At 48.4% G+C, this 14,495-nt stretch overlaps 1 pseudogene; it reads right to left on the bottom strand.

The window, feature by feature from the left end:
- Nucleotides 1-4,171: 4,171 nt before the first annotated feature.
- Nucleotides 4,172-5,075, bottom strand: LOC125629855 (olfactory receptor 4D5-like; annotated as a pseudogene).
- Between the last annotated feature and the right edge of the window lie 9,420 nt (nt 5,076-14,495).

Below are 14,495 nucleotides of genomic sequence, written 5' to 3'. Positions count from 1 at the left end.
AAAATCCCAGCCACAGGGTTTAATTTTCAAAAGTCTAGTAATATGGGCTGAAATTCTGTGCCTGCTGAGGTTGAAGACAAAAGTGCCTTTGATTTCAATGGGGCCAGGATGTCACTGCTGGTATCTAAGTTCCAGTATTCATAGCGGGCAATGGTAATTAGGATCTCCGAATTCGATCTGGCCTTTGGGGAAATCTCAGTCCCAGTTTAGCATTCCTTCACAGCACTGGTTTAAGGCAATTAATCAATTATCTGGTATCTTAATCCTTCCCAAGAGTTTCTGCACAATGTGGGGCATGTAGTTGTGACTGGACCCCAGAGTCCGTAAATTGAATTTGTTAAATTTGTACCATTGCACTCCATGTTTGTGGAAATATGTTTATGAGTGTAAATATGATGTAACTGGAATATGCTTTATGCAAAAGGTCTCTTGTAAGGTATCATTACAAAGCTTATGATCTACTGAGTGTGTTCATCCTATTTGAATCGTTATTGTACCTGAAACTAGACATATGTGGCATAACTCTGAGGTCCTTTTGTAATTATTGTAGAAATTGTAATTATGCAAAGTGTGGGCTATTAATGGTGGTTTGGAATCTTGATGGCTCCCATTGGCTAGGACAATTCATAGAATATCAGAATCATAGAATATCAGGGTTGGAAGGGACCCCAGAAGGTCATCTAGTCCAACCCCCGAAATTGACTTTAGATTGACTGTAGATGGCTCTGTTTACCTGCAAGCCTCCACTGCATAGGTGCCGGCCAGTTCTGGCAGAATGAAGGGGGGCTCACAGGACATGTGAACATGTCACCTGGTACTGGAATTCATCTTTAACTTGGTGCTTTTCCATTTAGAAGGAGAGGTGGGAACCCAGAGAGACACAAAGGATTCTCGCCTTGTGCTAAAGATATAAAAGGGGGTGGAACAGAACAAAGGGGGCTGTCAGTCATGAGAAATCCCCAAGTTACAACCTGTGCTGGAACAAGGACTGTATCGGGGAAAGGATTGGGCCCAGACTAAGAAGGTGTTTAGTCTGTGAAAGAAGCTTATTGGAACATCTGTAAGGGTGAGATTTACCTGTATTCAGTTTCTTAAATGTATTAGGCTTAGACTTACATGTTTTGTTTTATTTTGCTTGCTAACTTACTTTGTTCTGTCTCTTATTACTTGAAACCACTTAAATCCTACTTTTTATACTTAATAAAATCACTTTTGTTTACTAATTAACCCAGAGTAAGTGACTAATACCCGGGGTGGGGGTGGGGGGGAAACAGATGAGCATATATCTCTATCTGTGTTATAGAGGGTGGACAATTTATGAGTTTACCTTGTATAAGCTTTATACAGAGTAAAATGGATTTATTTGGGGTTTGGATCCCTCTGGGAGCTGGGCATCTGGATGCTGGAGACAGGAGTACTTGCTGAGTGGTTTTCAGTGAAAACCTGTAGCTTTGGGGACGTGGTTCAGACCCTGGATCTGTGTTGCAGCAGGCTTGCATGTCTGGCTCAACAAGGCAGGGTTCTGGAGTCCCAAGCTGACAGGGAAAACGGGCTCAAAAGTAGTTTCAGCACATCAGGTGACAGTCCCAAGGGGTTGTCTGTGACCAAACCCGTCACGAAGTTGCCATCTCAGACACTGAAAGGCAGACGTGACCCAGAATAGAGTCATATGGTGAGAGCAGGTTGACGGGGGTCAGTGCTGTGTAACATGAAGTGGGGAAACTGTTTGCTTCTTCACTATTTTCCTGAAGTTTCTTGATAAAAATAGCATTTTCTTCCCGGGGAATTGAACAGCTGATGTCTTTCATTGTTTGCTTGAGTCCCAGGAGGTACTGAGAAGGGCCTGGTGCTGCCCAAGATGGACGCAGCATGAGCATTAACTGTCAAGGTGGATGGTCAGGTTTTGAAGCAGTTCTTCCTGTGGTAGAGAATTCAGCAGCTGGTGAATGGGGACGGATTCCCAACACACAGCGCAGGGCAAGCTTCCTCCATCTGCTGCCTGCTTCCACCTTTCAGCCTTCACCTGTTGGCACCACCAACTGGGTTCAAAGGGGAGCTCATGCTCCAAGATTCGTTCAGTGCTTCCCCATTCTGAGCATGCTGTGAAAGAGCAACTATTACAGCCACTTTTTGGACCGGTTTCCTGAAATGGAATCCACAGCTACTAGGAAATGGATGGCCGGGCTGATCCCATAAATCAGTGGGGCTGCTTCCCCTCTCACTCACCGTGGTGTAAATCAGGAGTAACCCTTACTGGTGTCAATAGAGTGACACTAGAATAAGTGAGTGTAGGAGCAATAGAGTTTCTTTGAATGTACACCAGCGTGGCAGCAGAATCTCTTCTGAATAAGCATACCTCTGTCACATCACAAAGGTCCAGATTCTGCAAACCCTTTCTCATGCAAGCTGTCTTTACTTATGTAATTAATCTATCTTAAGGAAATGGGACTTCTCCCAAATTGAGGATAAATCAGAAGAGAGGAGAGTTTTCAGGAACATGCTATAATATCCCCCAAATAAAACAATTACCTATAAATTATTGTTTTACTAGGCCAAATAGTTACTCCCTTGGGGCCCCTTCCTGCTGTAATTGAAGTTGATGACATAATCCTATTGAGCGGAATAAGGCAGGATCAGCCCTACAAGTATGGGGCCTGCAAACTCCTATGAAAGAATCCTAGTACTACTCCTACATCTTCTTCTTCTATTACTACTAGTAGTAGTAGTAGGAAGAAAGAATACAGGCCCTCATTGTGCCAGGCCCTGCACAGACCCCGACAGACATCAGGCCCCCATTGTGCCAGGCCCTGCACAGCCCATGACTGAGATCAGGCCCCCATTGTGCTGGGCGCTGCACAGACTCACAATGCGGGACAGTCCCTGCTCTGGAGAGTTTATAGTCTTAATAGACAGGACAAAGGAAAGATTATTTTACAGATGGAGAATCTGAGTCACAGAGAGATTAAAGCTGAGAGTTTCAAAGGAGCCCAAGGGAGTTAGACACCCCAAAGCCAATGAGATTTGGACACCTAACTCCCTTAGTCTTCTTTCAAAATCCCAACATAATGGACTTGCCCAAGGTCACACAGCAAGTCTGTGGCAGAGCTGGGACTGGAGCCCAGAGCTCCTCAGCCCAGGCCACAAGCTTCTGTCCCCTACACCTCAATACTGTAATAAATCTCTCCCCCGGCAGGACGTCACTCTGGCTGAGCAGGCTTCATTCCAGGACCTGCCAGAAAGCTGTGGGGCTAGTAGCCAAATCAGATGGATGCAAAAATAACCAGACTCAGCCACTTCAACCTGTGCACTGTAGGGACCATGATACATGGAGGAGCACTTCTCACCCCAGCCAGTAGGGACTTTCCACTCTAGAGCAGTGGCTCTCAACCTTTCCAGACTACTGTACCACTTTCAGGAGTCGGATCTGTGTTGCGTACCCCAAGTTTCACCTCAATTAAAAACTACTTGCATATAAAATCAGACATAAAATACAACAGTGTCATAGCACATTATAACTGAAAAATTGTTGACTTTCTCATTTTTACCATATAATTATAAAATAAATCAGTTGGAGTATAAATATTGTACTTACATTTCAGTGTATAGTCTATAGAGCAGTATAAACAAGTCATTGTGTGTATGAAATTTTAGTTTGTACTGACTTCGCTAGTGCTTTTTATGTAGCCTGTTGTAAAACTAGGCAAATATCTAGATGAGTTGATGTACCCCCTGGAAGACCTCTGTGTCCCCCCAGGGGTATGCATACCCCTGCTTGAGACCCACTGCTCTAGAGGGTCTATGACACAGGCTGGTGCAATTCCAATTCCAACCAGTATGGTGCATCACCTGCACCCCACTGTACAGAGTCAATAGCATACAATGAAGTCCCAGTTCCATTCAGAAGGGTGAAAACTTGGATCAGCTCCAGTCCCAAAATCCAGTCCCTCCTGGCACTTTTGTTACAATTTTGACTTCCCTTGGGGACAGATCCTGTCCCATCCACTAGGGGCAGCACTGGAACTTCTGTGGGACAAGTTGGAACAGTTCTGTTCCCGCCCAGTAGGGGCAGCACTTGGGCTCCTATTCCAGGTGTATTTCCACATGCACACGGGGCGGGGAAGGTGTGATGGAAAATCCCATCCCTTTCCTGCTGCCCCAACCCAACCCAGTGTCACAAATGTAACTTCCTGAGCTTCCTCACGGCCAGCTGCACGTCCGTGTTCCTCAGGGTGTAGATGACAGGGTGACAACCGTGTAGAGAACAGAGATGGGTTTGACCATGGGGAAGGAGCAGAAGGGCCGGGCATAGATGTATATGCGAAGGCCCAAAGATCAGGGTCACCATGGTGAGGTGGGAGGTGCAGGTGGAGAGAGCCTTAGCCTGCCCTTCGCTGGAGCGTGTGCTCAGCTTGGCCAGGAGGACGGAGTAGGATACAAGCAGCACCAGGAAGCCCAGGTGGGTCATCAGGCCACTTTTGGACACCATCAGCAGTTCCACAGCAAAGGTGTTGGCGCAGGTCAGCTTGACTACCTGGGGCACATCACAGTAGAAGTTGCCCAGCTCATGAGGGCCGCAGCAGGGCAGCTGGACAATGATGGAGACCTGGACGATGGAGTGGATCAAGCCGCTGACCCAGGAGGCCCCCACCAGCACCACACACACAGCCTGGTTCATACATAGCACAAGAGATGGAAGATGGCCACGTACCGATCATAGGCCATGATGGTGAGCAGGAAGATCTTGATGCCCCTGATGAAGTGGAAGAAGATCTGGGCCACGCAGCCCCCATAGGAGATGGTCTGAGCCTGAAGGAGGAACCCTGCCAGTAAACTGGGGGGGGGGGGGGGTGACAGAGGAGTAGCAGAAATCCAGGAAGGAGAGGTTCCCCAGCAGCACATACATGAGGGTGTGGAACTGCGGCTCACAGGCCACCAGTGCCATGATGAAGAGATTGCCCAGCACCGTCGCGCCATACACAGCCAGGAAGATGACAAAGAAGAGGAGCTGAAGCTTCAAGGACTCAGTCAGTCAGGAGTATGAACTCGGTCACAGTGCTGCAATTCCCCTCTTCCATGGAGGCAGCTTGTGCCTTACACACAGACCCTGGGGCCCTGGGGATAATAACAGGGATATTAATGGGAAGGGATAAAGAAACAAGTGCTGAGACCCTGACTCAGTGGTTACTGAGGGCCAGACACCCAGATGCCTCAGTGCCTTTAAAATCTGACTCTCAGCTCTTACTCAGGCACTCCCGGTGGAACAAACAAGCCACTTCCTGAGGTTCCTTAGTCAACGGAACGATGCCAATTAACCCCAGCTAATGAGCTGCTCCTTAGCCTTGGGGTTAAGGTTCTGGAGACCTGGGCTCAGTCCTCAGCTTTGCTATAGCCCAGCTTTGTGACCTTGGGTGCAGCATGTCAGGCCCAGTTCCCCAAGGAGCTGAGGCATGGTCAGGCTGAGCGTCACCGCAGCTAACTCCGGCCTGAGCTCAGCACACATGCTCCCAACACAACAAATAAGGAGAGAGGCGCCTTCAAGTGGGATTCCCAAAAGACAGCGTGTTAGGCAGGGAGGTGCCTGAGCTATCCAATGGGAGATGCCACGGCAAGGGCATGTCCTAAGCCCCACCCCACGCAGGGAGTTCGGTGCCTCCCTCTGCTTGGGGGTCACAGCTGCAAACCTTCCCTTGAGGCTAGGCAGCAATGCCCTTTGTGAAAGGAGCTGGGGTGAGGGACTCCCCCATAGTGTTCAGCCCCACGGTTAGGGTACCAGCGGGGACACGTCCCATTCAGGCTGCCCTTTGCCGGATGGGGAGACAGGGCTTAAACGTGGCTCTGTGCATTCTCTAACCCCTGGGCTGTCAGATACTCTCATTTTGGGGGTGGGGGGCACTCCTGCAGTTTGTCCCATCAGAGCTGGGCCACTCTGCCTAAAGAACGAAAGACTCAATGGGTGAGAGGCAGAGAGCGAGAGTGCACAGCCCTGAGAATGACTCTAGAGCCTGGTGAGCAGAGCACCCACCTCGGAGGTGGCAGGCCCTGGATCCTGTCCCTGTGCTCCCAGGCCAATTGGTGTAATCTTACCTACAAGGGCCTGATCCCATAGATGAGCTCAGAGCCTGCCCACCAGATCGGGCCCCATGAGCGAGCTGGGCACAGGAACACCTGTCTTTTCCTGGTTTGGGCATCGCTCTAGTGCTGAGGTGTGTGGATGCCCAGTGTGGTGCTGCAGTATGCATGTGCACAGGCAGAAGTAGGTTCCCTAGGAACTTTTACTGCAAAATTATAGGCGGCAAACCAATGTAGGCGCCTACAGGTCTCGGCAGAGGCTGAGCAAGGGTTTTGGGATCCCAGTGGGGCCTGATTCTGGGATGTAGTTGCTGAAAGTGGCAGTTAGGCACCTAAGTCCTTTTGTGACTCTAGCCCTGCATAGCTCTGTGCCTCAGTTTCCCAATCTGTGAAATGGGGAATAAAATCCTTCCTTCACTCACAGGTATGTTATGAGGGCAAACTCCTAATGCCTGTGAGGTTACTGCAGTGAGAAGCAAAAAAGGACCTCGATACAGAGAAAGTAATCTCAGCCACAAGATTAAACCATCATGGTCATCCAGATAGAAGGAAGATCCAAGGATTTTTAAATGTTAATGTTCACATAGTAACACAAAGTACATTTGAAACAATGACAATATACTTGCCCTGCTAAATACTGACCCAATTCAGATTATTCAGAATAGTAAATATGGCAGGCGACCAGCTTGGCTTAACGGTGAAATCCTAGCAGATCTTAAACATAAAAAAGAAGCTTACAAGAAGTGGAAGGTTGGACATATGACCAGGGAAGAGTATAAAAATATTGCTCGGGCATGTAGGAATGAAATCAGGAGGGCCAAATCGCACCTGGAGCTGCAGCTAGCAAGAGATGTCAAGAGTAACAAGAAGGGTTTCTTCAGGTATGTTGGCAACAAGAAGAAAGCCAAGGAAAGTGTGGGCCCCTTAATGAATGAGGGAGGCAACCTAGTGACAGAGGATGTGGAAAAAGCTAATGTACTCAATGCTTTTTTTGCCTCTGTCTTCACTAACAAGGTCAGCTCCCCGACTGCTGCGCTGGGCATCACAACATGGGGAATAGATGGCCAGCCCTCTGTGGAGAAAGAGGTGGTTAGGGACTATTTAGAAAAGCTGGACGTGCACAAGTCCCTGGGGCCGGACGAGTTGCATCCGAGAGTGCTAAAGGAATTGGCGGCTGTGATTGCAGAGCCATTGGCCATTATCTTTGAAAACTCGTGGCGAACGGGGGAAGTCCCAGATGATTGGAAAAAGGCTAATGTAGTGCCAATCTTTAAAAAAGGGAAGAAGGAGGATCCTGGGAACTACAGGCCAGTCAGCCTCACCTCAGTCCCCGGAAAAATTATGGAGCAGGTCCTCAAAGAATCAATCCTGAAGCACTTACATGAGAGGAAAGTGATCAGGAACAGTCAGCATGGATTCACCAAGGGAAGGTCATGCCTGACTAATCTAATTGCCGTCTATGATGAGATTACTGGTTCTGTGGATGAAGGGAAAGCAGTGGATATATTGTTTCTTGACTTTAGCAAATCTTTTGACACGGTCTCCCACAGTATTCTTGTCAGCAAGTTAAAGAAGTATGGGCTGGATGAATGCACTATAAGGTGGGTAGAAAGTTGGCTAGATTGTCGGGCTCAACAGGTAGTGATCAATGGCTCCATGTCTAGTTGGCAGCCGGTGTCAAGTGGAGTCCCCCAGGGGTCGGTCCTGGGTCCGGTTTTGTTCAATATCTTCATAAATCATAGAATCATAGAATATCAGGGTTGGAAGGGACCCCTGAAGGTCATCTAGTCCAACCCCCTGCTCGAAGCAGGACCAATTCCCAGTTAAATCATCCCAGCCAGGGCTTTGTCAAGCCTGACCTTAAAAACCTCTAAGGAAGGAGATTCTACCACCTCCCTAGGTAACGCATTCCAGTGTTTCACCACCCTCTTAGTGAAAAAGTTTTTCCTAATATCCAATCTAAACCTCCCCCACTGCAACTTGAGACCATTACTCCTCGTTCTGTCATCTGCTACCATTGAGAACAGTCTAGAGCCATCCTCTTTGGAACCCCCTTTCAGGTAGTTGAAAGCAGCTATCAAATCCCCCCTCATTCTTCTCTTCTGCAGGCTAAACAATCCCAGCTCCCTCAGCCTCTCCTCATAACTCATGTGTTCCAGTCCCCTAATCATTTTTGTTGCCCTTCGCTGGACTCTCTCCAATTTATCCACATCCTTCTTGTAGTGTGGGGCCCAAAACTCGACACAGTACTCCAGATGAGGCCTCACCAATGTCGAATAGAGGGGAATGATCACGTCCCTCGATCTGCTCGCTATGCCCCTACTTATACATCCCAAAATGCCATTGGCCTTCTTGGCAACAAGGGCACACTGCTGACTCATATCCAGCTTCTCGTCCACTATCACCCCTAGGTCCTTTTCCGCAGAACTGCTGCCTAGCCATTCGGTCCCTAGTCTGTAGCGGTGCATTGGATTCTTCCATCCTAAGTGCAGGACCCTGCACTTATCCTTATTGAACCTCATCAGATTTCTTTTGGCCCAATCCTCCAATTTGTCTAGGTCCTTCTGTATCCTATCCCTCCCCTCCAACATATCTACCACTCCTCCCAGTTTAGTATCATCTGCAAATTTGCTGAGAGTGCAATCCACACCATCCTCCAGATCATTTATGAAGATATTGAACAAAAACGGCCCCAGGACCGACCCTTGGGGCACTCCACTTGATACCGGCTGCCAACTAGACATGGAGCCATTGATCACTACCCGTTAAGCCCGACAATCTAGCCAGCTTTCTACCCACCTTATAGTGCATTCTTCCAGCCCATACTTCCTTAACTTGCTGACAAGAATACTGTGGGAGATCGTGTCAAAAGCTTTGCTAAAGTCAAGAAACAATACATCCACTGCTTTCCCTTCATCCACAGAACCAGTAATCTCATCATAAAAGGCGATTAGATTAGTCAGGCATGACCTTCCCTTGGTGAATCCATGCTGGCTGTTCCTGATCACTTTCCTCTCATGCAAGTGCATCAGGATTGATTCTTTGAGGACCTGCTCCATGATTTTTCCAGGGACTGAGGTGAGGCTGACTGGCCTGTAGTTCCCAGGATCCTCCTTCTTCCCTTTTTGATGATCTGGAGGATGGTGTGGATTGCACTCTCAGCAAATTTGCGGATGATACTAAACTGGGAGGAGTGGTAGATACGCTGGAGGGCAGGGATAGGATACAGAGGGACCTAGACAAATTGGAGGATTGGGCCAAAAGAAATCTGATGAGGTTCAATAAGGATAAGTGCAGGGTCCTGCACTTAGGACGGAAGAACCCAATGCACCGCTGCAGACTAGGGACCGAATGGCTAGGCAGCAGTTCTACGGAAACGGACCTAGGGGTGACAGTGGACGAGAAGCTGGATATGAGTCAGCAGTGTGCCCTTGTTGCCAAGAAGGCCAATGGCATTTTGGGATGTATAAGTAGGGGCATAGCGAGCAGGTCGAGGGACGTGATCATTCCCCTCTATTCGACATTGGTGAGGCCTCATCTGGAGGTACAAAAAATACATACTGGGGCACATCCCTTAAATCAGAACTTTTTATAGGGAACCGGTTGCTAAGATTTTGGCAGCTCATCACTGCATCTATCTATCCATAAACCTATCACCACAAACACCCCTTTATCAACCCAACTATCCTTCATTCCCCCACACACCACTATTCTATTCTCCATCCATCCCCATAAACATCCTCTATCAATCCATCTTTCCATCCATCTATCCCCATACACACTGTTCTCTCTATCCATTTAGCCACCCCCATGTACACCTATTTATCTAATCTATCTGTTCCCATACACACTCTGCTATCTGTTCTCATACCCACCCCTCTCTCCATCACCAAATACACACCCTTCTATCTCTCTCTCTTTCTCTATTCCTATACACACTGATCGATCAAACTCCATGCACACCCCACTGTCTACCTTCTTTGCCTTTTGAAACTCCTATTACTGTAATCCTCCCCCGTCCCCTCCAGTGCTGCACCACTTCTGAGTATCTCTGAATCATCCAATGGCAGTCAGAGATTCCCAGCTCCATTTCCTGTGTAAGCAGTGTCAGGATGAGCTCCACCCTGACATCTGGTGGTGAGGTGTGGCAAGTTGTGGAAAAGAACTTCAGGGGCCGATTTCATTTGCATAGGCACACCCACCCCACCTAGAATGAGGCCATAGCTGCCCAAATGGTCACTTTGGCTGCTGTGGGATCCCCAGTGTCTCTGTTATTGGGGCAGGAAGAATAAATTGTTATTACCCTGCTTATGGGAACTGTGCTTGGAGCTGTACGTGGCCTTTTGTTATGATGGAGGGATTCACCATCAACTAAGTAGCACTCGCTAGGCAAGGGTCATGGGTTCCAAAACTCTGTGAATTGAGAGAGGTTGGGGGACAAGTATTAATACTTGGTGGCATGGGCTCCTTGGTGAGAGCCTTACATGCTAATTGCACTTCCTCCTCTCTCCACTGTGGAATATCAGAGCTAATTTTGATTTTATTAGGAGTCTGGTTACAGGCTGGTGAGCTCACTTTGGGCTAATGGTGCACCAGCACTGAGGCTCCCCTACTACAAGCTGAATTCACCTAAGAGCTGAAGTCACTGAGCGTTGTGTTAAGTAGTGGGGGAGCCTGAAGCTATATTGTGGAGCAGTTTGCGGGACGGCTGGAGTGCCTTGTGGACAGGCTGGTGGAGCAGTTCCTAGGCCGGCGGGAGCTACTGGTGGGACGCGGAGCAGTTCGTGGGACAGCGGGAGCTGCTTGTGGGCCGCGGAGCGGTGCGAAGGCCTATGGAGCTGTGGGGTGCTCAGCTTCAGATCACGTAAGGTGCCTTTTACCCCTGCCCCCATCTCCACCCAGGTTAGGAGGTAAAGCTCTGCAGATAAACTTTTGAACTCTGGGGCTGCCCTGACCAAGGACAGAGACTTTTGGGTCATTGGACTTTTGGGACTTTGGGTGATTTGGGGTTGCTGGACTCAAGAACCAAAGGGAAAGGGCACGCCCCAATTTGCTTGGGGTGGGTTTTTTGCTCATGGGTTGTGTTATGAATCCTGTTTGTGGTGTTTCCCCAACATAATGCCACATTGTTTCTCTCTGTTATTAAAAGGCTTTTTGCTAGACTCAGACTAGGTGCTTGTGAGAGGGGAAGTATTGCCTCTTGGAGGCACCCAGCGGGGGTGGTATATATTTGTCCCAGGTCACTGGGTGGGGGCTAGAGCCGGTTTGCATTGTGTTATTGGAATGGATCCCCTAGATATTGAACCCGGCCCTTGTTGCTGCCAACTCTGACGGGCAGAAGGGTTACACCTGCACTCCCATTTACCTGCACATCAGCCACCACTCCTCTGGCCCTCGGTCCCTCTCCTCCAATGCCCATGGAGTTCCTCCACTGATGGACTTGTCACCATGCATCCCAGCAATTCCAGGGACTTCTCACCCACCAGCCAACACTACTGGAGAGGATCTAAGGAAGTCAGCTCTGGTGAGGTTGAGCCATCCCCACCATGGAGCATCTCACATGTGCATCTCTTGCCATCAAAGACCAGAGTGCTGGTATATCAGCTCCAGAGCTGGGCCGGAGAGAGACCCAGCTGGTGATTGCAAATTGCCTTGGGAGGAGGGCTGGGACCATGGGTGCTGTCATGCTCAGAGGTGCAGCTGCAAAGGGGATCATTATAGCAGGCCAACAGCCTCTGCAGTAATTAAAATCTGCTTTCTGTTCAAAGCTCAATTTTTCTAAGGCTACATCTGCTCTACGAGCTCAGGGTGTGGTTCCCAGCTCACACACACATACTTGCGCTGCTCAGCCCACTGATCTACAGCCTGAGAAACAAGGTGATGAAGGAGGCTCTGAGGAGGACACTGCTGAAGGAGTGGTAGGGGGTTCTGCTCTGGCCCAGTCTGCAGGGACTGGCAGGTCAGGAGGGTAGGCAAAGGGGTCTGGAGCCTTTCTCCTCTAGGGATTGCTGACTCCAATCCTGCACGGGAACACACACAGAATTTTGCATGACCTCTAGGAGTCACTCGTAGTATAAAAAATGCCTGTTTGACGATACAACCAGAACACAAATGGGAGCTGGGGGAGGTGTGTGTCGGGGGGTATCCTGGCTGGAAGAAATGAGCTCTGCTCAATGTGTGTGAATGCAGAGGACAAGAGAACAAACCGAGTGTGTGTGCAGGGAAGCTTGCTTGCATCTCTGCCCTTTTTGTGTACCTGGTTTCAAGATTGTTACCTGGATAAATGTGGTATCACACTAAGATACAGAGAGCAAAGTTCTGCTATCCTTTTCTCTGCTGGAAATCAGGAGCAACCCCAGTGATGTCAAGAGATTGACACCTGTGCAGCTGGGACCAAAATCATGGTGACATTATATTTGTATGTTACAGACCACACTCCCCTCCCACAGCCAGGGACAAAACCCAGGAGTCTGAGCACCACAATCTGCAAATGCATCCCCGAATACTCAAGGAGCTGACTGAGGCGATATCTGAGCCATTAGCGATTATCTTTGAAAAGTCATAGAAGACGGGGAGACATTCCAGAAGGGGGGAGGGATAGCTCAGTGGTTTGAGCATTGGCCTGCTAAACACAGGGTTGTGAGTTCCCTCCTTGAGGGGGCCATTTAGGGATCTGGGTTAAAACTTGGGGATTGGTCCTGCTCGCAGGGGGTTGGGCTAGATGACCTTCTGAGGTTCCTTCCAACCCTGATAATCTATACTTCTAAGACTGGAAAAGGGCAAATATAGTGCCCATCTATAAACATGATCTGGGCAAACTGGAGAAATGGCCTGAAGTAAATAGGATGAAATTCAATAAGGGCAAATGCAAAGTACTGCACTTAGGAAGGAACAATCAGTTGCACACATATAAAATGGGAAAGGACTATGAAGGAAGGAGTACTGCAGAAAAGAATCTGGGGGTCATAGTGGATGACAAGCTAAATATGAGTCAACAGTGTAACACTGTTGCAAAAAAAAACTGAACATCATTCTGGGATGTATTAGCAGGAGTGTTGTAAGCAAGACACAAGAAGTAATTCTTCCATTCTAGTCCACACTGATTAGGCCTCAGCTGGAGTATTGTGTCCAGTTCTGGGCACCACATTTCAGGAAAGATGTGGACAAATTGGAGAAAATCCAGGAAAGAGGAAGAAAAATTATTAAAGGTCTAGAAAATGTGACCTATGAGGGAAGATTTTTTTTAAAAAAATGGGTTTGTTTAGTCTGGAGAAGAGAAGACTGAGAGGGGACATGATGACAGTTTTCAAGTACATAAGAGGTTGTTACAAGGAGGAGCGAGAAAAAATGTTCTTAATCTCTGAGGATAGGACAAGAAGCAATGGGCTTAAATTGCAGCAATGGGAGTTTAGGTTGGACGTTAGGAAAAAACTTCCTTAGTGTCATAGTGGTTAAGCACTGGAATAAATTGCCTAGGGATGTTGTGGAATACCCATCACTGGAGATTTTTAAGAGCAGGTTGGACAAACACATGTCAGGGATGATCTAGATGACCTCTTGAGATCCCTTTCAGTTCTATGATTCTATGATAATCTAACCCTCTAGACACACACCCCCACCCCACCCCAGCCCCCTCTCCTCCCCCCGGTGGCCAGGGACAGAAATGAGAAGTTCTCTAACTCATCAGAGGGGTGAGATTCTGGAACAATCTCCCAATAGGAGTTGTGGTGGGCAAACAACTTCATTAGTTTTAAAGGAGAGCTGGACAAATATATGTGTGGGATTGTATGATGGGGTTGCTTGTGAGGGCTTGGCAGCCCTGAAGGTCCCTTCTGATGTTTCTAAAAGTTCATGCTTAAGGGTTTCAGCTGGTCTTCTGCAAGGATCAGGAGGAATTTCTCTCCCCCAAAATATGTTCTGGTTTTTGGGGGGAAGTGGATGTGTGTTTTTTGTTGTTCTCTCTTTCCTGTGAAGAATCAGGGATGAGCATCAACAGCTGGATCTGGGACACTGGGGGTGGGGGGTGGGGGGTGTCAACTTTACATATAAAATGATGGGGTCTAAATTAGCTGTTACCACTCAAGAAAGAGATCGTGGAGTCATTGTGGATAGTTCTCTGAAAAGGATTACCCGATGATCGCCTGTTCTTTTCTTTCCCTCTGAAGCACCTGGAATTGGCCACTGTCGGTAGACAGGATACTGGGCTAGACAGACCATTGGTCTGACCCAGTATGGCCGTTCTTATGGTGACAAAGGCCCCAATTCCAGGGTCTGTGGCCCTAACATTCCGGGGTTCTTGGCCCTGTAACTGAGGTCTAACGTTCCACACAGAAGGTGATGCACGTAGCAGACAGGAAGTCTCGAGTTAATTCATGCTTCCCTCCCCTGCAGTGGGGATGGGAGGAAACAACAGGTGGAGGGAGGGG

The sequence above is a fragment of the Caretta caretta genome, chromosome 14 (genome assembly GCF_965140235.1).
Source record: "Caretta caretta isolate rCarCar2 chromosome 14, rCarCar1.hap1, whole genome shotgun sequence".
NCBI classification, from domain to species: domain Eukaryota; kingdom Metazoa; phylum Chordata; order Testudines; family Cheloniidae; genus Caretta; species Caretta caretta.
The sequence above is the reverse complement of the archived record's forward strand: the minus strand, read 5'-3'. Positions and strand labels throughout refer to the sequence as shown.